We start from the raw sequence: 26,294 nt of genomic DNA, 5'->3' as shown, positions 1-26,294 counted from the left end.
TAAAGGCCTTTGAATTAGAGGCACTTTTATACCTAGAAGGAAGACTAGCCCCGCACAAATGGGAGAGGCCCCTGTTAAGGGTGAAATATGCCTGTAGATGCCCTGAATGGAGGAGGCATCATCACATGATAAGGAAAATCCCAAAGCCTGTGGTTTACAAAACAAGGAAAGGATCGAATGTGATGCAGCTTTAAGGGCCTTAGATCACCATCCCAGAGTATTAGGAAGATGCTAGCACGGTGCCAGTGTCCCCAGACTACGGTGAAGAACCACCCTCTTCTCCCTCCCGCTGACACCATGTGGCTCAGGCAGGGCTGACCCACGCTGTGTACCATGCACAGGCCCCAATGGATTTAAGCCAGTCACAGACTCCTCTTTCTTTGGCCACAATGATTGATTCAAGGTGGACATGTGAACAAATCTGAGCCACTAAGAAAAAGGGCATATGAGGATTTGTGCAGGAACAACCAGAGGGGACCCTTCCCCTGCCCTTGAACAATGAGGTTCAAGGCCAGCTATGAGCTTGCAGCTAGCCCCAGCCATTTGTGAAAAAGAAAAGAGATCTAGGAATGGAGACGGAGCAATGTGCAGAGTCTGAAGATGAACCCGACACTAGGAAAGGGAGAACCAGAGCCAAAACTGGGTGCTGGTTACATGTGTTACTGGCTCAAGCTCTGCCTGAACACAGAAATGTTTCTGAATCTTTCAGTTTTGTGAGCCAAGAACTGCCCTCCCTACCCCCCCCCTTTATTTTTGGTTAATTTGATTTGAGTTATTTTTTCTCTCTCTTTTACAGCCAATATGTCCCTAAATGGTGATGGCAGACAAACAGGCTCTGAGATTACTTAATTTGTTTCAGTTTACTGCCTGAGAATATTCACTCCACGTATTAAACCATTTGTATAAAACAAATACCTACCAATATTTTCTAAGCAGAATTTACTATGGATATTTGCATTTCATCCTATATATAGAAATCTGACATGTAAATATCTGTCAAATCTGTCAGATCACAATGGTTACTGCACAATGATTACTGCACCTGCTTTGGGGGAAACCACCACAATGGGAAAGAATCTGAACTTTTAAATCAGATGGACATGGGTTAAGTCATGGCACTGCCAATTCCTTTTCTGTGAGTTTCAACAAGTCATTTAACGTCTCTAAGCCTTATAAAATGATGGCATGAGTGCCAAACTTATAGGGTCACCGTAAGGACTAAATGGGATGAATGCACAGCAAGGGTTTAGTACAGGGTCTGGAATATTGAAAAGGTGCAATTGATGACATGCAATAATGAAAACGTACAATAATGAAAACGTAGGAATCATTCAAATCATAATTACAACTTACAGTAATTACAGCCAAGGTCCATTCTCAAAATAAAGACAGTGTGAAGTTTTCAAATGGCCTCCAAACTTCTACTACTTCTTTATTCCTTCTTTTGTGTAAGCGGATCAATATGGAAGCTAAAAGGCAACAAAGAGACAAGAGCTTGGCCTGGAGTGGAAAACACTGCCCCCCTCAGACCCCACCCTCACTAAACCCTGAGGCTTCTGGAAAAAAAAGGGTAAACAAAGCTCTGTATGATATTTCATCTAAGGTGAAAATAGGTTTCCTGGGATGAAACCAGTACGAAAAGCTGCTTTTCACTGTAGGTGAAATTCTTTGCAGATTCTATGTAGAATAAATTTAGATCGCAACATTCACTAGCCAACAGATACTACACAGAGCCTAAATTGAATAAAAACCTAACACCAGGCAACGCCAACGAATGCAGTCTTCACTCAAGCTGCTTTTTTATCATTCGTTTGCTTATTTCTTCCAGTATAGAGCCTTTGGGTTGAGTCTCGAATCATTTTTCCTCCTACGTGAGAATGCTTCAGAAGCAACGTTTGGGGTCAGAAAGAGATGCAGATGGAGAGAGTTTGTTTGAGGGAGGCTGCTGACAAAACTGGGTAGAACCTGGCCAAATCTGACCTCTCTGAGGACTCGTGTTTACCAAATGCCCAGAAACCAATGTATGTGACAGAATACCAATGTCTCACTTTCCAATTAAATGAGAAATAAGGGGATCACACACGTTCTTGTGACCGGCACCCTCCTCCCTGCGCACCTACTGTGTGAAGGCCAGTAATAATCAGAGGCATCCACCCCCATGCAGTGTGGGGGACTGCAGTGGAGGGGAGGTGGGGAAGGTTTGGAGGCAGTGATCCTGAAGCGAAGATCTAAAGGATGGCTGAAAGGCAGGAGATGAAGAAAGAAGATGGCTGGTGGGGAGTTGGTAGGGACAGGGAGGCAGGGCAGAGTGACCTACAATTCCTCGTTCTTCAGGCACATAAACAATATGCCTAGAAGACGGATGCTACTTCCAAAGCAGAAAAAGTTTCCTTCAAGTCCAGACCAGGTATGCTTGGGCACCTTTTCCTCTGGACATCACTAGGAAGGCTAATGTCACTGTCTGCCTTGGTGAGTATAACCCTGAGTAGCATGTGATTTGTTGAAAAATCAAACCAGTCTTGCTGGCCCGGGATATTTTCTGTCTTTGACTTTGTACATATCTATCCTGGTCTGTTATATTCAGAGGGCAATTAGATATTTGTTATGGCCAAGTTTCTGTCCAGGGGACATATTCTTTGATGTATATAAATGCATTACCTATACAATGACTTCTGAAAATCAGAAGGAAGACTCCTCAGATTTGAGGGCCAGTGAGATGTAACAAGCCAAGAGCTCACTGCAGGCAGTTCTCTTGTATTTTAATAATTGTCCATAGAAGGTGTGGTATCTCTTGTGGATACCACACCTTCTATGGACAATTATTCACTCATTCTTCGTTTGCTCACTGGTAAGTTTACCATACAGGTATCCTATCCCACAGAATACAGCTAAGATGCTGAGCGAAAGGTAGGCAAAGTCATGGCCCTAAAGAAATTCACAGTCCAGTGAAGGAGACAGATAATAATCGAGGCGTCAAGGACTTAAATGTCAAATTAAAACTGTAATAACACTATATATAAATAAAAGACTACAGAATAGTGGTGGCAAGAGAGAGAGGGGAGAAGGTAAAAATAAGGAGTACAGACACTTTCCATGTGACAGTAAAAGAGTGAGTTTCAGTTCAGATAGGGTGAGTAGAACCAACTCAAGTTAGACAGCACAATTGCGAAAGTGGTTACAGTTTTCTAAGAACCAGGAGAGTATGCAGAACCTGACTATAAAATAGGGCTCAGCTTTTAAACCTGAGGCACGAGTGGAATTTTTCTGGACATGTAGCCAAATTCATCAGCATCCCGTATCATAGGCTAGTGACCTCAATGAGCCAGAAGTGGCCAATTTGCACTCTTTATTTGGGAAAAGTGTCTTTCTTGATAACCCAAGCAGTTTGGAAAGAAGCCTAGAGTTGGTAAAAAAAAAAAAAAAAAAAAATATATATATATATATATATATATATATATATATATATATATATAAATTATATATAAATATGTATAAATATATATATATATGTATTAAAAAAGCACCTCACAGTATTAACAACTCTGTATTTGGCTTTAAAAGATTTTTGAATCATAGTAATTTGTGTGTGTGTGTGTGTGTGTGTGTTTGTGTCTCATGTATGGAAGTGCTTCCCAACTTTAAAGAGTATACCAGAGTTGCTAACTGGAAGGACTTAGAGCCCTCTATGAGGCAATAATCTCATAAGAAATTTAGGATTTTTTGCATATATTTGATATTCTTGAATCTCTGTAATAAGTATAACATCTATTTTTACAAAAAATGCTTTTGGAGAAACAGTGAAATGTAGAACTTATACATGAAAATATGATTTCTTAGCAACATGAAAACAATATAGACCCCAATCAAGTTTTCCTTTCAAATAAAAACACTAGATGAAGCAGACCTCTTCTTTATCAAGCAAACTTGGGGACATAAGGAGAAAATTCCCAAGGACTGAGCAACTGAGATTCCTGCTGCCAGTTCTGATTCTCCAAGAATAAGGAAACTCACAAACACCTGTAATACCAATGTTACTACAACTTTGATTCTAACAAAAAGAATATATTTTTAAGTACAGTCCTCCTTTCCTGTTATTCTCAGATTTCCTTCTCTTTGAGGAAACCGAGTCCTGAGCTCTATATTTAATGTTCGTTTTCCAGAAACATACCAGCACTGAGGAAAAGTGCTTTGTGATGGAAACTTTGAACATAAAATAAAATTTTCTTTGGCATGCTTATGTCACACAGACCTAAACAGAGTTTATAATTCATATGGAGGAATTGGATATTTTGCACACTTTTATCATCAAATCCCTGTATGGCAGGAATCCGAAGGAAACATGGTACAGTAAATGTGTTATGTCAAAAGCTGTCTTATGTGGAAAGAGAAAGCTAGATTTCTTAATCTAGCTTTCATGTAACTCAAAATATGCTCTGAACCTGTCACTATGCATTGGGTTCAGATAATGTAGTCGTCATCATGATGAGGGTCACAGAGGTCGGAATCTGACATCAGGGCTGGTTGGAATCCCGATCCCTGTCCTGACCTTGAGGTAACCTTCAGAAAGTCCTTTGAACTTTGAAGGCTCCTTTCCTCATCTGCAGAAGAATGCAACAGTGAATCCTATTTAAAGGGTCTATTGTGGGGAGTAGACTATGTGTTGTATAAAATGTTTGGCTTAGTGTGTTTGGATCAAAACGGTGGCCTAAGGTGAGCCTCTGGAAACCTCCCCTGGAATTTGCAACAAATTGAACAACTGTAACTCCACAAAGGACTCCCTGCACAGAGACAAGCAAGACGAAGAGGCTCACTGCTGAATTCACCCGAAGGTCAGCAAATTGCCCGAGCGGGGGAAGAGGGAAGGGAGAATTGTGGAGACGGAGCCATGCAGGTGCAGGATGCAGACCTAGCTCAGTGCTCCAAGTTCACTGCATCCCAGAACTACCGCAGCTGCGGGAGAGGGAAGAACTCAGACTGCTAGGGCTCCGCTTATGGCTCACAGGGCTGAGGGGACAGAAAATCATATGGCTGAACCCAACTGTCATGCGGGGTGTCATGTGGTGTCTCTGCTCCCGCTCCCCACATAAGAATGCAAGATATGGTGAGGCCAAAAAGGAACACCCACGGAGCCATACATAGGGGAGTCATACCACTATTGTCTCTCTGGCGGCTGGGTTGGAGACACAGGAAGCATGAGCCACACTGCTTCCTGCCGTCCACTCTCTCTCTCTGCCAACCAACCTCACTTGCTAACTGCAATCCACTCTTGCTACCTCAGCCACCATCTTCTGCTAGCCCCCATTTTCTGCTAGCGTAGCCATGGCGGTTATATTAGTGGCCAATGGCTCACTGGCTACAGCTGATGACCAACTAGCCACATAGATGTCCATCCAATCACAGTTGATGGCCATTTACTACCTGAGCCAGCACCTTTCTATGTGAGGCCGAGAGCCTGGAAACTCCTCTCTGGGGCTCTGTCCCGACACCAATGCTCACGGCAGAGACCTCGGAGCAAAGACTGAGAGAAGAAGGCTGAAAATGGTGGTTTCAGCCATAACTGCTGAGCAGAGAACGGAAGACTTAGGCACTGAAACCACCCACCCCCTCCCTACCCTCCCTGAGCTTGCCCCGCCCCCACCTGCCCAGTGTGAGAAACAGAACAGTAGCAGTGTCAGATCAAAAGAACAGAATATTTGTAGTCCTGAGAACTGTGTTCTGCAGACACAGATTCGCAGCCCAACTAGTTCCGGCAAAGGGGAGGGAGCTGTGGAAGCAGGACTGGCTGTGGTGGTGGTCACCGCCGTTACTCTGAGCCACCTCACAACCCACCCTGCCCCTATCCCCACCTATCTGGGTGGATCCCTGCAGGAGTAAACAGAACTGCTGAAACACACAGGCTCTGAATCTGGTGCAGGAAGAGCTTTGGAACTTCAAAAGCTCTCCACATCCCCACACGAACGCGAAGCCTTATGACCCAGGCGAACTGTTCACAGAGGAGAAGCCCACCTTCCAGGGAATCCCCATTGTGTGAGAAGCTGGGATAGTGCAGAGAAAACATAACACTCCAGTGTGAGAAAGGAAAAAAAGCTACAGTCAGAGAGAAAATAAAACATTCTACCAACACGTACTGGAAAACAAAAGAAAGACCTCTTCCTATCAATCTGATGCAGAACTGACTCCTGTAGATGTCTAGGAAGAGAAATAATAAATCATCAATTGCCATGAATAACCAAGGCAACAAGACAGCTCAGAAAGAAAGTGAAAAGCTTATAGAAAAGGAACTTAACGATATGGAAATATGTGACCTAAATGACAGAGAATTCAAGATTGCAGTTCTGAAAAAACTCAGTGAGATGCAAGAAAACATGGAAAGGCAGTTTAAAGAACTCAGAAACACAATCAAAGAGCAACATGAACATTTTACCAAAGAGATTGAAAGTTTAAAAAAGAACCAAATAGAATTCCTGGAGATTAAGAACTCAATAGAAGAAATGAAGAATGAAAGAGCCAGCTTAGGTAATAGAGTTGACCAGATGGAGGAAAGAATCAGTGACATCAAAGATAGAAACCTGGAAATGACACAGATGGAAGAAGAAAGAGACTTGAGACTTAAAAGAAATGAAAGAACTACAAGAACTTTCTGACTCCATCAGAAAGAGCAATATAAGAATAATGGGCATACCAAGGAAAGAAGAAAGAGACAAGGGAACAGAGAGTATATTCAAACAAATAGTCAACAAGAACTTCCCAAACTTGTGGACAGAACTGGATCCTCGAATCCAAGAAGCAAATAGAACACCTAATTACCTCAATCCCAACAGGCCTTCTCCAAGGCACATTGTATTGAAGCTGTCTAAAATCAACGACAAAGAAAGAATCCTCAAGGCAGTCAGGGAAAAGAAGACAGTAACCTACAAAGGAAAGCCCATTAGATTATCATCAGATTTTTCAGCAGAAACTCTACAAACCAGGAAGGAGTGGAACCAAATATTCAAATTATTGAAAGAGAGAAATTATGAGCCAAGAATAATATAGCCAGCAAAGATATCCTTTAGATATGAAGGAGGAATAAAGACCTGTCCAGACATACAGAAGCTGAGGGAATTTTCTAATACACGACCTGTACTACAAGAAATACTAAAGGAGGCTATTCGACCACCATCAACAGGGACAATTTGTGGCAACCAAAACATAAAAAGGGGAAGAGTAAAGGTCTGAACCAGAATATGGGAATGGAGAAAGCAAGCATGCTGAAGAAAATGGAATACTCCAAATATCAAACTTTCTTTTATATAAACTTCATGATAACCACTCAAAAAAATCCAGAACTGAAATATGTACTGTAATAAAAGAAGAAACAGAGGGAAAATCATACAATACTACCACACAGAAATAACAGACAACAACAAAAAAGACAAAGAAACAATGGAGACACAGTCTTACCAGAAAACTAAAGATAGAATGATAAGAAATCCTCACATATCAATAATCGCCCTAAATGTAAATGGACTGAAGTCACCAATAAAAAGGCACAAAGTAGCATATTGGATCAAAAAACTAAACTCAACCATATGCTGTCTCCAAGAGACACATCTCAGCTACAAGGACAAGCATAGACTCAAAGTGAAAGGGTGGAAATTGACACTCCAAGCAAATGGTACCCAGAGAAAATCAGGTGTAGCCATAATGATATCACATGAAACAGACTTCAGGGTGAAAAAGATAACAAGAGACAAAGATGGACATTTCATAATGGTAAAAGGGACTATACAACAAGAAGCTATAATAGTCATCAATATTTATGCCCCCAATCAGGGAGCACCGAAATATACCAAGAAACTACTAACAGAACTAAAGGGAGAAATTGACCAAAACACAATTATACTAGGGCACCTAAATACATCATTGACAGCTATGGATAGATCATCGAAACAGAAAATAAATAACGAAATAGCAGCCCTAAATGATACATTAGATGAAATGGACGTAATTGACATATATAGAGCACTTCATCCTAAAACATCAGACTATACATTCTTTTCTAGTGTACATGGAACATTCTCAAGGATAGACCATATATTGGGACATAAAATCAGCCTCAGCAAATTTAAGAAGATTGAAATCATACCAAGCATATTCTCTGATCACAAGGCTTTCAAATTGGATATCAACTGCAAAAAAAAAAGCAGGAAAAACACAAATACATGGAGATTAAACAACATACTTTTAAAGAACGACTGGGTCAAAGAAGAAATTAGAGGAGAGATCAAAAGATACATAGAAACAAATGACAATGAAAATACATCCTACCAAAATTTTTGGGATGCAGTGAAAGCAGTTTTAAGAGGGAAATTTATATCATTACAGGCCTATCTCAAGAAACAAGAAAAATCCCAAATAAATAATCTCATGTTACACCTTAAAGAACTAGAAAAAGAAGAACAAGTGAAACCCAAGGTCAGCAGAAGAAAGGAAATAACAAAAATCAGAGCAGAACTAAATGAAATAGAGAACAAAAAGACAATAGAAAAAATTAATGTGACAAAGAGCTGGTTCTTTGAAAAGATTAACAAAATTGACAAACCCTTGGCTAGACTCACTAAGATAAAAAGAGAGAAGACACTAATTAACAAAATCAGAAATGAAAAAGGGGAGGTTATCACGGACACCACAGAAATACAAAGGATCATCCAAGAATACTATGAAGGACTATATGCCACCAAATTCAATAACCTAGAAGAAATGGACAAGTTCTTAGAAACATATAGCCTTCCTAGGCTGAACCATGAAGAACTGGAAAATCTAAACAGACCGATCACCAGTAACGAAATTGAATCAGTCATCCAAAACCTTCCCAAAAGCAAAAGTCCGGGACCAGATGGCTTCACTAGTGAATTCTACCAAACCTTCAAAGAGGATCTAATACCAATCCTGCTCAAATTCTTCCAAAAAAATTGAAGAAGAGACAGTACTACCTAACTCATTTTATGAGGCCAACATTACCCTGATACCAAAACCTGGTAAGGAAAATACAAAAAAAGAAAACTACAGACCAATATCTCTGATGAATACAGATGCAAAAATCCTTAACAAAATTCTAGCAAATCGAATACAACAATGCATTAAAAAGATTATTCATCACGACCAAGTGGGGTTCATCCCTGGGGCACAAGGATGGTTCAACATCTGCAAATCCATCAATGTGATATATCACATAAACAAAATAAAGGACAAAAATCATATGATTATATCAATTGATGCAGAAAAAGCATTTGACAAGCTACAACATCCATTTATGATTAAAACACTTGATAAAATGGGTATAGAAGGAAAATACCTTAACATAATAAAGGCCATATATGACAAGCCCTCAGCTAATCTCATAATTAATGGTGAAAAACTGAAGCCCTTTGCTCTACGTTCAGGAACACGACAGGGCTGTCCCCTATCACCTCTGCTTTTCAACATCGTGTTGGAAGTCCTTGCCAGAGCAATCAGGCAAGAGAAAGAAATAAAAGGCATCCAAATTGGGAATGAAGAACTTAAATTATCACTCTTTGCAGATGGCATGATGCTATATATAGAAAACCCTAAAGACTCCACCAAAAAGCTATTAGAAACAATCAACGAATACAGTAAAGTTCCCGGCTACAAAATCAATGTACAAAAGTCCATTGCTTTCCTATATGCTAACAATGAAATCTCAGAAAATGAAATTTAAAAAAATTCCTTTAGCAATTGCAGCAAAAAAGAATAAAATACCTAGGAACAGACTTAACCAAGGATGTGAAAGACCTATATGCTGAAAACTATAAGACATTTGTAAAAAAAATTGAAGAAGACACGAAGAAATGGAAAGACATTCCGTGCTCATGGATTGGAAGAATCAACATAGTTAAAATGGCCATATTACCCAAGCAATATACAGATTTAATGCAATCCCCATCAAAATCCCAACGGCATTTTTTAAAGAAATAGAACAGAAATCATCAGATTTGTTTGGAACCACAAAAGACCCCGAATAGCCAAAGCAATCCTAAGAAAAAAGAGCAGTGCTGGAGTATCATGCTCCCTGACAGTTTAGCTTGTGCTACACGGCAACAATAATCAAAACACCATGGTATTGGCAGAAAAACAGACACTCAGACCAATAGAATAGAATTGAGAACCCAGAAATAAACACACATATATATGGACAGAGATAATACAAAGAAGGCAAAAACATACAATGGAGAAAAGACAACCTCTTCAATAAATGGTGCTGGGAGAATTGGAAAACCACATGCAAAACAATGAAATTAGACTGCTATCTGTCATCATGTACCATAATTAATTCAAAATGGATTAAAGACCTGAAAATAAGACCTGGTACAATAAACTGCTTAGAAGATAACATAGGTACTAAACTTAGGGGCCTTTGGTTCAAAGAGCATTTTATGAATTTGACTGCAAAGGCAAGGGAAGTAAAAGCTAAAATAAATGAATGGGACTATATCAAACTTAAAATCTTCTGCACAACAAAAGAAACCATCACAAAATAAAGAGGCATCCAACCAAATGGGAGAAGATTTTTGCAAACAATGCCTCCGATAAAGGGCTAGTACCCAAAATATATAAGGAACTCACACAGCTCAACAACAAAAAACAAACAATTCTATTAAAAAATGGGCAGAGGACCTGAAGAGATATTTCTTCACAGAGGACATACAATGGCCAACAGACATAAGAAAAAATGCTCAATGTCACTTGTGGTCACACAGCAGCCTAGCCGTTTGTCCCCTCCAATCTTTCCTTAGGGAAAGAAGACTCTGCGGGACTGTCCCTCTTTGGGGTTGAGTTCATTTATCCTGTCTCCCTATTTGGTCCTTGTAAGCAGGGTCTGCAGTCAAAGACGAGTAAGTTTCCTCATGGGAGGAATGACTTAAGCCAGACGGGACCCCATTGGGACCCCCATGAGTTAACATAATAAAAGTCAGGAGGTAGCCATACCCCTCCTCCTCACCATTATGGGAGGCTGCTAATGCATGCCCCAGTTGTTGTCCTGCACCCTGCTGTGCAAAGGACTTCTTAGAGCGATAAGATATCGCTCTTCCTGCTTAGCTCAAGGGATGGTTTTACCTTGTGAGACTTGCTCCCCCAGGGGGTTGTACAAACCCACCTTAGTCGCCTGGGGACAATGAGCATCGGTTGCTTTGGGACAGATATCTGGGAATTGGAAGAATTTTTATGGTGTGGTGTGAGAGTTTCACAGACCCTGCCTCTAATCATGTGATGTTTATTGTAAGAAATCAATAAATAGCCACAACAACCCGATTTGCGGCTCCAGTCCCTTGAGGCTGCGAGTCCCTCAGTCCTCTGTGATTTAACTGTATTTGAGTCTCTGTCTCTTTATGATAGCTTAACCCTCGCCACCTCCCTCGCCTTCCCACGGCTTGTGTTGTGCAGGTCGCAACAGTCACTAATCATCACAGAAATGCAAATAAAAAACACAATGAGATGTCATCTCACCCCAATTAGAATGGCTATCATCAACAAGACAAATAGCAACAAGCATTGGAGAGGCTGTGGTAAAAAAGGAACCCTCATACACTGTTGGTGGGAATGCAGACTGGTGCAGCCGTTATGGAAGGCAGTGTGGAGGCTCCTCAAAACATTAAGAATAGGACTTCCGGAAAAATGGCGGCGTGAGGTGAGCCTCTGTAAAGCTCCCCTGGAATTTACAACGAATCGAACAACAAAAACTCCACAAAGGACTCCCTGCACAGCACACAGGCAACACGAAGAGGCCCACTACCGACTGAAATCACCTACAGGTGGGAGATCCGCGAGCGAGTGGAGGGAGGAGGAAAGGGAGAAGCGCGCGGAGACGGAACCGCGCGGGCGGAGGACGCAGACCTAGCTCAGTGCGCCGAGCTCGCTGCTTCCCAGAACAACCGCAGCTGCGGGAGATCGGACTGCTAGGGCTCCGCCAGGGCTCCACAGGGCTGAGGGGACAGCATATAACACGGCTGAACCCAACGCTCACGGCAGAGACCTCGGAGAAAAGACTGAGGGGAAAAGGCTGAAAACGGTGGTTTAAGCCCGCACTGCCGAGCAGAGAATGGAGCCTTAGGCACTGAGACTAGCCGCCCCCTCCCTCCCCTCCCAGAGCTCGCCCCGCCCCCACCTGCCTGGTGCTAGAAGCGAAACAGTAGCAGTGTCAGATCAAAACAACAGAAAATTTGCTGTTTTGAGAACTGTGGACTGCAAACACAATTTCACAGCCCAACTAGTTCCAGCAAAGGGGAGAGAGCTGTGGAAGCAGGACCGGCTGTGGTGGTGGTCGCCGCCATTGCTCTGGGCCACCTCTCACAACTCACCCCGCCCCTGACCCCACCTATCTGGGCGGATCCCTGCAGGAGTAAACAGAACTGCTGAAATATACGGGCTCTGAATCAGCAGCTGGAAGAGCTTTCGAACATCAAAAGCTCTCCGCATACCCACCGGGACACTGCGCCTGTGACCTAGGCGAACTATTAACAGAGGAGAAGCCCGTCTCCCAGGGAATCCCCATTGTGTGAGAAGTTGGAATAGTGCAGAGAAAACATAGCACTACTGTGTGAGAGAAGAAAAATAAGTTGCAGTTGGAGAAATAATAAAACATTCTACCAACAAGTACTGGCAAACAAAAGAAAGACCGCTTCCTATCAACCTGTTGCAGAAGTCACTCCTGTAGATGTCTAGGAAGAGAAATAGTAAACCAGTAATTGCCATGAATAACCAAGGCAACAAGATAGCTCAGAAAGAAAGTGAAAAATCTCCAGAGAAGGCACTTAAAGATACAGAAATATGTGACTTAAATGACAGAGAATTCAAGATTGCAGTTCTGAAAAAACTCAACGAGATACAAGAAAACACAGATAGGCAGTTAAAGGAACTCAGAAACTCAATCAAAGAACAGCATGAGCATTTTACAAAAGAGATTGAAATCTTAAAAAAGAACCAAATAGAATTTCTGGAGATTAAGAACTCAATAGAAGAAATTAAGAATGAAATAACCAGCTTAGGTAGTAGAGTTGACCAGATGGAGGAAAGAGTCAGTGACATCGAAGATAGAAACCTGGAAATGACACAGAGAGAAGAAGAAAGAGACTTGAGACTTAAAAGAAATGAAAGAACTCTACAAGAACTTTCTGACTCCATCAGAAAGAGCAAAATAAAAATAATGGGCATATCAGAAGGAGAAGAAAGAGACAAGGGAACAGAGAGTATATTCAAACAAATAGTCAACAAGAACTTCCCAAACTTGTGGAATGAACTGGATCCTCGAATCCAAGAAGCAAATAGAACACCTAATTATCTCAACCCCAACAGGCCTTCTCCAAGGCACATTGTATTGAAGCTGTCTAAAATCAACGACAAAGAAAGAATCCTCAAGGCAGCCAGGGAAAAGAAGACGGTAACCTACAAAGCAAAGCCCATTAGATTAGCATCACATTTCTCGGCAGAAACTCTACAAGCCAGGAGGGAGTAGAACAAAATATTTAAACTATTGAAAGAGAGAAATTATGAACCAAGAATAATATACCCAGCAAAGACATCCTTTAGATATGAAGGAGGAATAAAGACCTGTCCAGACATACAGAAGCTGAGGGAATTTTCTAATACACGACCTGTACTACAAGAAATACTAAAGGAGGCTATTCGACCACCATCAACAGGGACAATTTGTGGCAACCAAAACATAAAAAGGGGAAGAGTAAAGGTCTGAACCAGAATATGGGAATGGAGAAAGTAAGCATGCTGAAGAAAATGGAATACTCTAAATATCAAACTTTCTTTTACATAAACTTAAGGGTAACCACTCAAAAAAATTCCAGAACTGAAATATATACTGTAATAAAAGAAGAAACAGAGGGAAACATCATAGAATACCACCACACAGAAATAATAGACAACAACAAAAAGGCAAAGAAACAATGGAGACACAGCCTTACCAGAAAACTAAAGATAGAATGACAGGAAATCCTCACATATCAATAATCACCCTAAATGTAAATGGACTGAACTCACCAATAAAAAGGCACAGAGTAGCAGATTGGATCAAAAAACTAAACTCAACCATATGCTGTCTCCAAGAGACACATCTCAGCTACAAGGACAAGCATAGACTCAAAGTGAAAGGGTGGAAATTGACACTCCAAGCAAATGGTACCCAGAGAAAATCAGGTGTAGCCATAATGATATCAGATGAAACAGACTTCAGGGTGAAAAAGATAACAAGAGACAAAGATGGACATTTCATAATGGTAAAGGGGACTATACAACAAGAAGACATAACAGTCATCAATATTTATGCCCCCAATCAGGGAGCACAGAAATATACCAAGCAACTACTAACAGAACTAAAGGGAGAAATTGACCAAAACACAATTATACTAGGGGACTTAAATACATCATTGACAGCTATGGATAGATCATCCAAACAGAAAATAAATAACGAAATAGCAGCCCTAAATGACACATTAGATGAAATGGACATAATTGACATTTATAGAGCACTTCATCCTAAAACATCAGACTATACATTCTTTTCTAGTGTACATGGAACATTCTCAAGGATAGACCATATATTGGGACATAAAATCAGCCTCAACAAATTTAAGAAGATTGAAATCATACCAAGCATATTCTCTGATCACAAGGCTTTGAAATTGGATATCAACTGCAAAAAGAAAGCAGGAAAAACACAAATACATGGAGATTAAACAACATACTTTTAAAGAACGACTGGGTCAAAGAAGAAATTAGAGGAGAGATCAAAAGATACATAGAAACAAATGACAATAAAAATACATCCTACCAAAATTTTTGGGATGCCATGAAAGCAGTTTTAAGAGGGACATTTATTTCATTACAGGCCTATCTCAAGAAACAAGAAAACTCCCAAATAAATAACCTCATGTTACACCTTAAAGAACTAGAAGAAAAAGAACAAGTGAAACCCAAGGTCAGCAGAAGAAAGGAAATAACAAAAATCAGAGCAGAACTAAATGAAATAGAGAACAAAAAGACAATAGAAAAAATTAATGTGACAAAGAGCTGGTTCTTTGAAAAGATTAACAAAATTGACAAACCCTTGGCTAGACTCACTAAGATAAATGAGAGAAGACACTAAATAACAAAATCAGAAATGAAAAAGGGGAAGTTATCACGGACACCACAGAAATACAAAGGATCATCCAAGAATACTATGAAGGACTATATGCCACCAAATTCAATAACCTAGAAGAAATGGACAAGTTCTTAGAAACATATAGCCTTCCAAGGCTGAACCATGAAGAACTGGAAAATCTAAACAGACCGATCACCAGTAATGAAATTGAATCAGTCATCCAAAACCTTCCCAAAAGCAAAAGTCCGGGACCAGATGGCTTCACTAGTGAATTCTACCAAACCTTCAAAGAGGATCTAATACCAATCCTGCTCAAACTCTTCCAAAAATTGAAGAAGAGACAGTACTCCCTAACTCATTTTATGAGGCCAACATTACCCTGATACCAAAACCTGGTAAGGACAGCACAAAAAAAGAAAACTACAGACCAATATCTCTGATGAATACAGATGCAAAAATCCTAAACAAAATTCTAGCAAATCGAATACAACAATGCATTAAAAAGATTATTCATCACGACCAAGTGGGGTTCATCCCTGGGGCACAAGGATGGTTCAACATCTGCAAATCCATCAATGTGATACATCACATAAACAAAATAAAGGACAAAAATCATATGATTATATCAATTGATGCAGAAAAAGCATTTGACAAGATACAACATCCATTTATGATTAAAACACTTAATAAAATAGGTATAGAAGGAAAATACCTTAACATAATAAAGGCCATATATGACAAGCCCTCAGCTAATCTCATAATTAATGGTGAAAAACTGAAGCCCTTTGCTCTACGTTCAGGAACACGACAGGGCTGTCCCCTATCACCTCTGCTTTTCAACAGAGTGTTGGAAGTCCTTGCCAGAGCAATCAGGCAAGAGAAAGAAATAAAAGGCATCCAAATTGGGAATGAAGAAGTTAAATTATCACTCTTTGCAGATGACATGATGCTATATATAGAAAACCCTAAAGACTCCACCAAAAAGCTATTAGAAACAATCAACGAATACAGTAAAGTTGCTGGCTACAAAATCAATGTACAAAAGTCCATTGCCTTCCTATATACTAACAATGAAATCTCAGAAAAAGAAATACAAAAAACAATTCCTTTTGCAATTGCAGCAAAAAGAATAAAATACCTAGGAATAAACTTAACCAAGGATGTGAAAGACCTATATGCTGAAAACTATAAGACATTTTTTAAAAAAATTGAAGAAGACACAAAGAAATGGAAAGACATTCCGTGCTCATGGATTGGAAGAATCAACATAGTTAAAATGGCCATATTACCCAAAGCAATATACAGATTAAATGCAATCCCCATCAAAATCCCAATGGCATTTTTTAAAGAAATAGAACAAAAAATCATCAGATTTGTTTGGAACCACAAAAGACCCCGAATAGCCAAAGCAATCTTAAATAAAAGAACAATGGTGGAGGTATCACACTCCCTAGTTTAAGCTTGTACTACAGGGCAACAATAATCAAAACAGCATGGTATTGGCAGAAAAACAGACACATAGACCAATGGAATAGAATTGAGAACCCAGAAATAAAACCACATAAATATGGACAGATAATTTTTGACAAAGAAGCTAAAACATACAATGGAGCAAAGACAGCCTCTTCAATAAATGGTGCTGGGAGAATTGGAAAGCCACATGCAAAAGAATGAAACTGGACTGCTATCTGTCACCATGTACCAAAACTAATTCAAAATGGATCAAAGACTTAAGCATAAGACCTGTAACAATAAACTGCATAGAAGAAAACATAGGTACTAAACTTATGGACCTTGGGTTCAAAGAAGATTTTATGAATTTGACTTCAAAGGCAAGGGAAGTAAAAGGTAAAATAAATGAATGGGACTATATCAAACAAAAAACCTTCTGCACAGAAAAAGTAACCATCACAAAATAAAGAGGCATCCAACCAAATGGGAGAAGATTTTTGCAAACAATGCCTCCGATAAAGGGCTAGTACCCAAAATATATAAGGAACTCACACAGCTCAACAACAAAAAACAAACAATTCTATTAAAAAATGGGCAGAGGACCTGAAGAGATATTTCTTCACAGAGGACATACAATGGCCAACAGACATAAGAAAAAATGCTCAATGTCACTTGTGGTCACACAGCAGCCTAGCCGTTTGTCCCCTCCAATCTTTCCTTAGGGAAAGAAGACTCTGCGGGACTGTCCCTCTTTGGGGTTGAGTTCATTTATCCTAAGTCTCCCTATTTGGTCCTTGTAAGCAGGGTCTGCAGTCAAAGACGAGTAAGTTTCCTCATGGGAGGAATGACTTAAGCCAGACGGGACCCCATTGGGACCCCCATGAGTTAACATAATAAAAGTCAGGAGGTAGCCATACCCCTCCTCCTCACCATTATGGGAAGCTGCTAATGCATGCCCCAGTTGTTGTCCTGCACTCTGCTATGCAAAGGACTTCTTAGAGTGATAAGATATCGCTCTTCCTGCTTAGCTCAAGGGATGGTTTTACCTTGTGAGACTTGCTCCCCCAGGGGGTTGTACAAACCCACCTTAGTCGCCTGGGGACAATGAGCATCGGTTGCTTTGGGACAGATATCTGGGAATTGGAAGAATTTTTATGGTGTGGTGTGAGAGTTTCGCAGACCCTGCCTCTAATCATGTGATGTTTATTGTAAGAAATCAATAAATAGCCACAACGACCCGATTTGCGGCTCCAGTCCCTTGAGGCTGCGAGTCCCTCAGTCCTCTGTGATTTAACTGTATTTGAGTCTCTGTCTCTTTATGATAGTTTAACCCTCGCCACCTCCCTCGCCTTCCCACGGCTTGTGTTGTGCAGGTCGCAACAGTCACTAATCATCACAGAAATGCAAATAAAAAACACAATGAGATGTCATCTCACCCCAATTAGAATGGCTATCATCAACAAGACAAATAGTAACAAGCATTGGAGAGGCTGTGGTAAAAAAGGAACCCTCATATACTGTTGGTGGGAATGCAGACTGGTGCAGCCGTTATGGAAGGCAGTGTGGAGGCTCCTCAAAACATTAAGAATAGAATTACCATATGACCCAGCAATCCCTCTCCTGGGTATCTACCCAAAAAATCTGAAAACATTTATCCATGAAGACATATGTCCTCCAATGTTCATTGCAGCTTTATTTACGGTGGCCAAGACATGGAAACAACCAAAGTGTCCTTCGATAGATGAATGGATAAAGAAGTTGTGGTATATATAAACAATGGAATACTATTCGGCCATAAGAAAAGATGAAATAGTACCATTTGCGACAACATGGATGGATCTTGAGATTATAATGCTAAGCAAAATAAGTCGGACAGAAAAAGTAGAGAGCCGTATGATTTCACTGATATGTGGTATATAAAACTGAAAACAACAAAAGAACAAGACAAATAAATGAAGAAACAAAAACTCAGAGACACAGACTATAGTTTAGTGGTTACCAGAGGGTAAGGCGCGAGGGAGATGGTAGATGAGGGTAAAGGGGATCAAATATATGGTGATGGAAGAAGAACTGACTCTGGGTGATGAACACACAATGTGATATATAGATGATGTATTACAGAATTGTACACCTGAAATCTATGTCTTTACTAACTGTCACCCAAATAAACTTTACTAACTGTCACCCAAATAAACTTTAATTTTAAAAAAGGGGGAGGGGGTGGCCAGTTAGCTCATTTGGTTAGAGCGTGGTACTCTTTACAACAGGGTTGCCAGTTCGATCCCCACATGGACCATTGTGAGCTGCGCCCTCCCCAACTAGACTGAAACAACTGCTTGACTTGGAGCTGATGGGTCCTGGAAAAACATACTTAAAATAAATAAAAGTTTAAAGAAAAAAAAAGGCCATTAAAATCGCACATACTATTACCACACAGAGAAATCTCTTTTAACATTTTGCTGTATTAGTTCCCACATTTCTTCAAATAGTATATATGTGTATATGTATTTTTCTACAAATTCAAAATTATTCAGTTATATACATAGTTTTAATTTTAACAATATTAATATTCTATTAGATATCTTCCAAAATATCACTTTAATGATTGCATGTTAGCATATTATCAGATGTTTCTGTTACTTTTATTTTTTAACTATTATAAATAATGTGATGAATGTTTTTAACATAAATCTTTGATCAAATACCTCATGATTTTTATAGGATAGATCCCTAGAATTTTCAAGGAATCTGTTAAGGACTTTGTCACACATTGTCAGTTTCCCTCCGTAAAGTTCATGCCAATATACATTGTCACCAGAAAAGTATAAAAGCATTCATTTTATCACATTCTTGCCAACAATGGATTTCTAAAAATATTTCTATCAATAAAATCAGAACCTCAAAGAGATATCTGTACTCCCATGTTCACTGCAGCATTATTCACAATAGCCAAGATATGGAAACAATCTAAATGTCCTTCAAGGGATGAATGAATAAAGAAAATGTAGTATACAGTGGAACATTTTTCAGTTATTTAAAAAAAGGAAATCCTGCCATCTGCGACAGATGGATGAATCTGAGGGCATTATGCTAAGCCAAACAGAGAAAAACAAATGCTCTATGGTAGCACTTATATGTGGAATCTTGGGTGGAAAAAGTCAATTTCATATAAACAGAACAGAATGGTGGGTGCCAGGGGCTGAGATGAGGAGAAAATAGGAAGACATAGGTCAAAGGGTTCAAACTTTGGTAACTACAGTTAATTTTATGGTATTGTTTACCTGAAAGTTGCTAAAAGTAGATCTTAAATGTCCTTCCACGCACACACACACACACACACACACACACACACAAATAAGTTAACTATGTGAGGTGATGTATGTGTCAATTATGTTGATCTTGGTAATCATTCTACAATGTATATCAAATCACCATGTTGTATACTTTAAATATACATAAATATATTTGTCAATTACTCCTCAATAAAGTTGGGAAAAGATATTTCTATCATTCAGTGGATATATACTGTATACCTACACTGGGCCAGATCCTTTAAGAAATGCAGTCTAATGGAAGAAACAACACCACAAATAAGTGAAAGAATTGATAAATAAACAAGTGAATAAATATACTGTATTATGGTAAAATACGTATGTAAAATGAGCTCTGGCTAAGAAAAGGTGAGGCAGCTATGTGAGAAGGAAAAAAACCTAAGTTAGAGAAAGCAGTTTTATAGCTCAGCTGGGAAAAACTTCTTCCTTAAAAATATCTCCTAGATATTATAATGTACTTCTGGTACATAATATTTTAAATGTCATCATACAGATGAAGACCAGGCATATAGCTTCCAAAAGTTGGCCAACCATTGAATGGACACCAAACGAAACTTTGATCAACATTTTGTTCAAAAAAAAGAATCTTAACACCCACACTGGGCTGGATCCAACCTTGTGATGAGTGTGTGGATAGCAAATTCAGATATGACCCAGTGGAGCACTTTCTGCTTTTCAGGGGCAGCCTTTAAACAGTTCAAGAGGACTTGCTGAACATTCCAGTAAAAAGCACTACAACTTTGTAAGCCTTCTAAAATCAGGGGAAAACTTATTTAATTTGGAAATAATGCAAGCATACTATTACCTAAAATTTTTAATGCACCTTAAAATTTGACTACAAAATATTGGTGTCACTTGAGGAAAGGCATGAAGCTAAAATCAGCAAGCCTCTCTAGTATAGAGAAATACATGTGGCCCAAAACATTCAAAGAAACCACAGAGCAAAACTAAATTGAATAAAAAGGAATTTAAAACTGCCAAAATACAAAATTAAGCTTTCTTCTCTTGTTTTGCAGTAAATTTATCCCATTACAAGCCTTTGACCTATTATTTACCATCAATTTTTCTGTCGGGATTATAGTTGTTTTTTTAATATACTCTCAGTTGTTTATATATACCGTATGACACTTATGGCATAAGTGACTGCTAGAGACAAGGGGGGGGGGGGAAGCCACTGAATCTAAAGCAATGCAGTCCTGGTACTCTTTGTGATTCCTCCCAATATCTAGAAGTGCTTGTGTGCGAACAATCCTGCCTTGGGCTATACTGTTCAAGTAACAAATAGTAACATCAAGAAGTAAAGGGATGAGGCTAGGTCCATGTAACCCAGTCCTTACTGCGGAGGCGACGGCAGCTCCACCTGCGGAGATCAGAAGTCACCATGCTGAGGGTGGCGTGGAGGGCACTGAGTTCCATTCGGACCCAGGGAGTGACCCAAGCCCCAGGCCTTGGGCTGCGAAGTGGAGAGTGTGCCCGGCTTCCCTCCGACCACTGGGGCCTTCCCTCAGCTCCTCTCATTCTCTTCCTGCCGGCCACCTGCGGCTATGCCATCCAGAAACCATTTCTGCCCAGCCAAGAAAAGAACACACTCCCTCCCACGCTTCTCAGATTACCAGAACATCCTTGGAACAGAGAAAGCTGATGATGTTGTGAAAACACTCGAGACTTTGGAAATGGCCAACCGGAAGGAGAAACTAAAAATCAAGCAAGAGCAGCTGATGAACAAGGTCATGGCAAACCTAAGGACACCAGCACCCTGGAGGATGGAATTGTTTCCTTAACTGTGAAGATCCACAATTAGAAGAACACATGCTGAGACATGGAAAGGTCAAAGCCCAAAAGCACTGTCTGCTGATGAGCAATGACCAGAGGAAAAAGATGCTCAAAAACCTCCATAAGACTAACTATAATGTCTTTGAGAAGACGTGCAAGGAGCTGGGGATTGAGTACACCTTTATCCCTGTGTATTACCACCTCCGCTGGGCAACCAAGAAGGCTCTGTGGATTCGTGTTTTCCAGGAGATTCAAAAGCTGAAGAAGCAGAAAAGTGCCTTAAAAACCGCAGCAGCAGCCTGGAAACAAGGCCAGACGAACCCAGCGAGTCATGCCAAAGACAGGCCAGAGGCAATCAAGGAAAGCCAATAGATTTTCAAGTTTAAAAAAAAAAAATTTAAAAAGGATGAGACTCCAAGATGATATATCTTTGCTTTAAGTTTCAACATGGTATGACTTTGGCAAATCACTAAATCTTTTTTAAACCTATAAATGCGTATCACCAAAATAATATACTTAATCTCAAGAGCTGTGAAAATTAAATGATAATGCAAGTATAAAAATCATAGCACATAGTATATTATTAGTAGTATTACAATATAATCATTGCTGTTATGATTACTTAAGTATCTTATGATTACTTATGATTACTTAAGTATGCTTACAAAACAATGCCTAGTTGTTCTATATTTCACAGAAAATTGTTGAAACCAAGGAATTATAATCATTCAAAACATGCTTTGCCCAAATCCAAACCTTGAAAAATATAATTCTTCCCTCATGTGCTGTTACTTTCTAATTGTGCATATTCTAAGCCTAGCTAATATTTCTTTTTTTTTAATAAAGTTTTTTGTTGTTGTTGTTTTTATTGCAGAAGGGATACAGGACTTTATTGGGGAACAGTGTGTACTTCCAGGACTTTTTTTTTCCAAGTCAAATTGTTGTCCTTTCAATCTTAGTTGTGGAGGGTGCCGTTTTAGCTTCAAGTTGTTGTCCTTTCAGTTTTAGTTGTGGAGGGCGCAGCTCAGTTCCAGGTCCAGCCGCTGTTGCTAGTTGCAGGGGGCACAGCCCACCATCCCTTGTGGGAGTTGCATAGGCAACCTTGTGGTTGAGAGGACACACTCCAACCAACTGAGCCGTCTGGGAGCTCAGCGGCAGCTCAGCTCAAGCTGCCGTGTTCAATCTTAGTTGCAGGGGGTGGAGCCCACCATCCCTTGCGGGACTCAAGGAATTGAACTGGCAACCTTGTGGTTGAGAGCCCACTGGCCCATGTGGGAATCGAACTGGCAGCCTTCGGAGTTAGGAGCATGGAGTTCTAACCACCTGAGCCACCGGGCCGGCCCCTAGCTAATATTTCTTATTCCTGCTCTTAAGTGTATTAACCTCAATAAGGTTCATGAATTGCAAGTGAGAACATACAGATTTGTACCCTGTAGAAATACATACTTCTCAAATTTATTACTCAGAAAGATCTTTTTTTTTTTTGCACTGATGACGTTTAACAAACAGAAGAAAAAAAGATGTGTCAAGTACCACAGACACCAGACCATCTCTAAGGGGCAGGTCACCATCTGCTCAGACTCATAATAACACAGCCTTCCCTTCAGGACAGAGGAGTAGGACAGCTTGTTCTGGAAGGATGAGGACCTTTGACTACAGATTCTGTCTCAGATGATGTCTTTTCTAGGTAGACTATATTGACAACTGGGTGAATGATAAAGAACTCTGTTTAAATCATAAAGATGATGACACCCTGCCTGGTTCTTCCCTGCAGCTTTCCATTATGTGGAATGCAGCAGAATGTCTGAGATTCTAGACCCCTAAAATGAGTGGGGGAATGAGGGACTCTTGGCAAATGACGATAGCACCAAATTGTTGAATCGATGTTTACAGAACACCTTGTAGGAACTTATGTCTAAGAAGTCATAAGCTTCTCAGCCAAAATGAGAACAGATAAGATTCCAAAGAAAATCAAACAGTGGCATTTGTCTCAATTGCATTTTAAGAAATAAGCAAAATACAATAAGTATTTAAGGAATAACTAAAACTCCTGAACCAAACCTCCACATTAGTTGATTCTTCACTGTTTTTCCATCTAGATTCTCAACCCAGAGAGACAAAGGAAGACCAGAAAGACAGAAAGAGTGAAACACTTTAACTGCTGGATTCTATGCTCACTAGAAGTTTGAAAGCCTGAGTCATGGGAATCGGTGCCTTTTACAGCAACACAATTCCACTTAGGACAGCTTTCTTTCTAAGTCTGTCTTGGCAAATGAATTTAACCCAAACAAATGCATTTGCTTACTATTCTCTTAAACAAGCAGGTTGCTGGTGTGCTTTGGCATTCTGGAATAGTAACCCTAATTACATTCTCTGTTGTTATCCACAAACTTTGACACTTTCCTGTCAGTAGCCTTATACATGTAATTCATCAAAGTTTCAGTTCCATCGTAAACTCCTAAACACACCTCGCTTGTGAAGTATCCTCGCTGGCTTTCTTCTGTTATATCACTTCGAGTTAACTTCCAGCTGACAGACCTAGATTTTTTTTCTTTTCTGTAACCATTAATCTTCACTGAAAAGCTGTTCAAATGCCTTCCAACAGCTTCAGGGGCAGAGCCTCCTGCTGGAGCTAGTAACTCTCATAAATATTATAGGGATTGTGCGTGTACGTCAGGGAGAGAATTTTAACCCCAAAGAACATGAAAGGAGCACCAGCAGTCTCATTCTGAGTTTGAGTTGTGCAACAGAGCACAGGAGAGAATGTGTGCAAAAAATTAGCTGTAGCAATTGAAAGGGCAAACAGGTGTCCCATGCAGGCTCTGCTCCCAGGGAAGAGGTAAGAATGTTGCAATATATTGTGTATTATTACTTAATACATCTCGTCTCCTCCAGTAAGTCATAAACTTCCTGCAAGAAACATCTCTGTATTATTTATGTAATATCTGGCTGATAGGCATTCAGAGGATATTTATTGAATAAATGAATGGGTGAGTGGGTAAAAAGGTGGATGGGTGAATAGCTTGTGAAATTACACTTATATTATTCACATGTCAAGAAAATAGTTACCGGTAAGAATATATTCCCCAATATCAAGATAAGCAAAACAGTCCAAGTTTCTTTTCAAAGAACTATCACATTATTTGTAGGGTGCATGTGTGTGATTATCCCTCAAAGCCACATAATTTTTGCAACTGACTGTTTTAGAAATTAAAAACACTACTCTGTTTTGAAAAATCTTGATGTTAGTTGTCTCAGCATGTGCTAGATCCTTCAGAGAATTTTCTAAAAAAATACTGCTTACAGAAATTAGTGAGGGAAGATTATGACAGGGGGTAAAAAGAAACATTTTAAATGAATTGGGTCAAAAAAAACCTATAATATCCTCCTTTAAAATCATACTCAAAATTATATAAATTAATGCTCAGAACATTTATATAAGAGCTAAAGGAGAGATAAAGCTCATGATGAAGAGATTATGAATTTAGATTTATGGAATTAGGCTTAGCACATTTAAGTATTCTAGTGAGAAAAATATTCTAACCAAGTTCCAGACTGTTTCTTCTGTTTTGTTATTTCAATTTTACTCCCAGCAAGCTGGCGAAGAGATCTTGTTGGTCTGTGATGTTCTCTACAATAGAGACAAGCAACTCTGGGCACTGCTTAAACAACTCTGCAAATTCTAGCTTCTGCCTCAGACCATTGGAACCATTTGACAGAAAATTTAAAATAACTTTGATTAATATATTAAAAGTTCTAATTGAGAGGATAGAAGACATCCAAGATCACATGAGTAACTGCATTAGAGAGATGCTAGAAATAAGTAAGACAGTAACAGAGATAAAGAATGTCTTCAACTGTTCATTAGTAGATTGACACAACGAAGGAAAGAATAAGTAGACCTGAAAAAATGTTGATAGCAATTACCCAAAATTAAACTTAAGAAGGAAAACAAAATGGAAAAGATTTTTAAAAATTAGAACATCCAAGAGCTGTACAACAATACTCATAGGACAAGAAAGAGACAAAGGGCCAGAAGAATATAGTTGAAGAAATAAGGGCCAAGAGTTTTCCAAATTAATGATAGTCATGAAACAACAGATCCAAGAAGTTCAAACAACAGTAAGCATGATTTAAAAAAATAAAAATGCTCAGCCTATTATAAACTGTTAAGAACAAAGACTCAGAAATTATTGAAGACAGCCAGATATAAAAGAAACATCGTATACAGAGGAAGAAAGATAAAAATTACAGCAAACTTCTTATCAGAAGTATCCAAACTAGAAGACAATACCATTAAAGTGGTGAAAGGAAAACTGTCAACCCAAAATTCTATATCCAGCAAAAATATCATTCAAAAAATGAAGGAGCTTAAAGATTTAAATGTAAGATGTGAAACCATAAAATTCCTAGAAGAAAATATAGGAAGAAACCTCACAGACATTACCCGGAGTAAGATTTTTACTGATATATCCCCTCGCGCGAAGGAAGTAAGAGGAAAAATAAACATGTGGGATTACATCAAACTAAAAAGCTTTTTCACAGCAAAGGAAACCATCAATAAAACAAAAAGGGATCCTACT

At 39.4% G+C, this 26,294-nt stretch overlaps 1 long non-coding RNA gene and 1 pseudogene across 1 annotated transcript in view; one reads left to right on the top strand and one right to left on the bottom strand.

Annotated features, from left to right (window-relative positions):
* The window catches only part of LOC141571106 (uncharacterized), a 240,509-nt gene that overhangs the window by 143,680 nt on the left and 70,535 nt on the right, over window positions 1–26,294 (bottom strand). Inside the window, exon 3 of the long non-coding RNA XR_012495677.1 lies at window positions 1,354–1,469. This is a non-coding gene — a long non-coding RNA (uncharacterized LOC141571106). The remainder of the gene's footprint in view (window positions 1–1,353; window positions 1,470–26,294) is intronic.
* On the top strand, window positions 21,320–22,083 carry LOC109438085 (small ribosomal subunit protein uS15m; annotated as a pseudogene).

Source organism: Rhinolophus sinicus, linkage group LG04 (assembly GCF_036562045.2).
Source record: "Rhinolophus sinicus isolate RSC01 linkage group LG04, ASM3656204v1, whole genome shotgun sequence".
In the NCBI taxonomy this organism is placed as follows: domain Eukaryota; kingdom Metazoa; phylum Chordata; class Mammalia; order Chiroptera; family Rhinolophidae; genus Rhinolophus; species Rhinolophus sinicus.
Note: the sequence above shows the minus strand (reverse complement) of the source record. Positions and strands in the feature narration are given on the sequence as shown.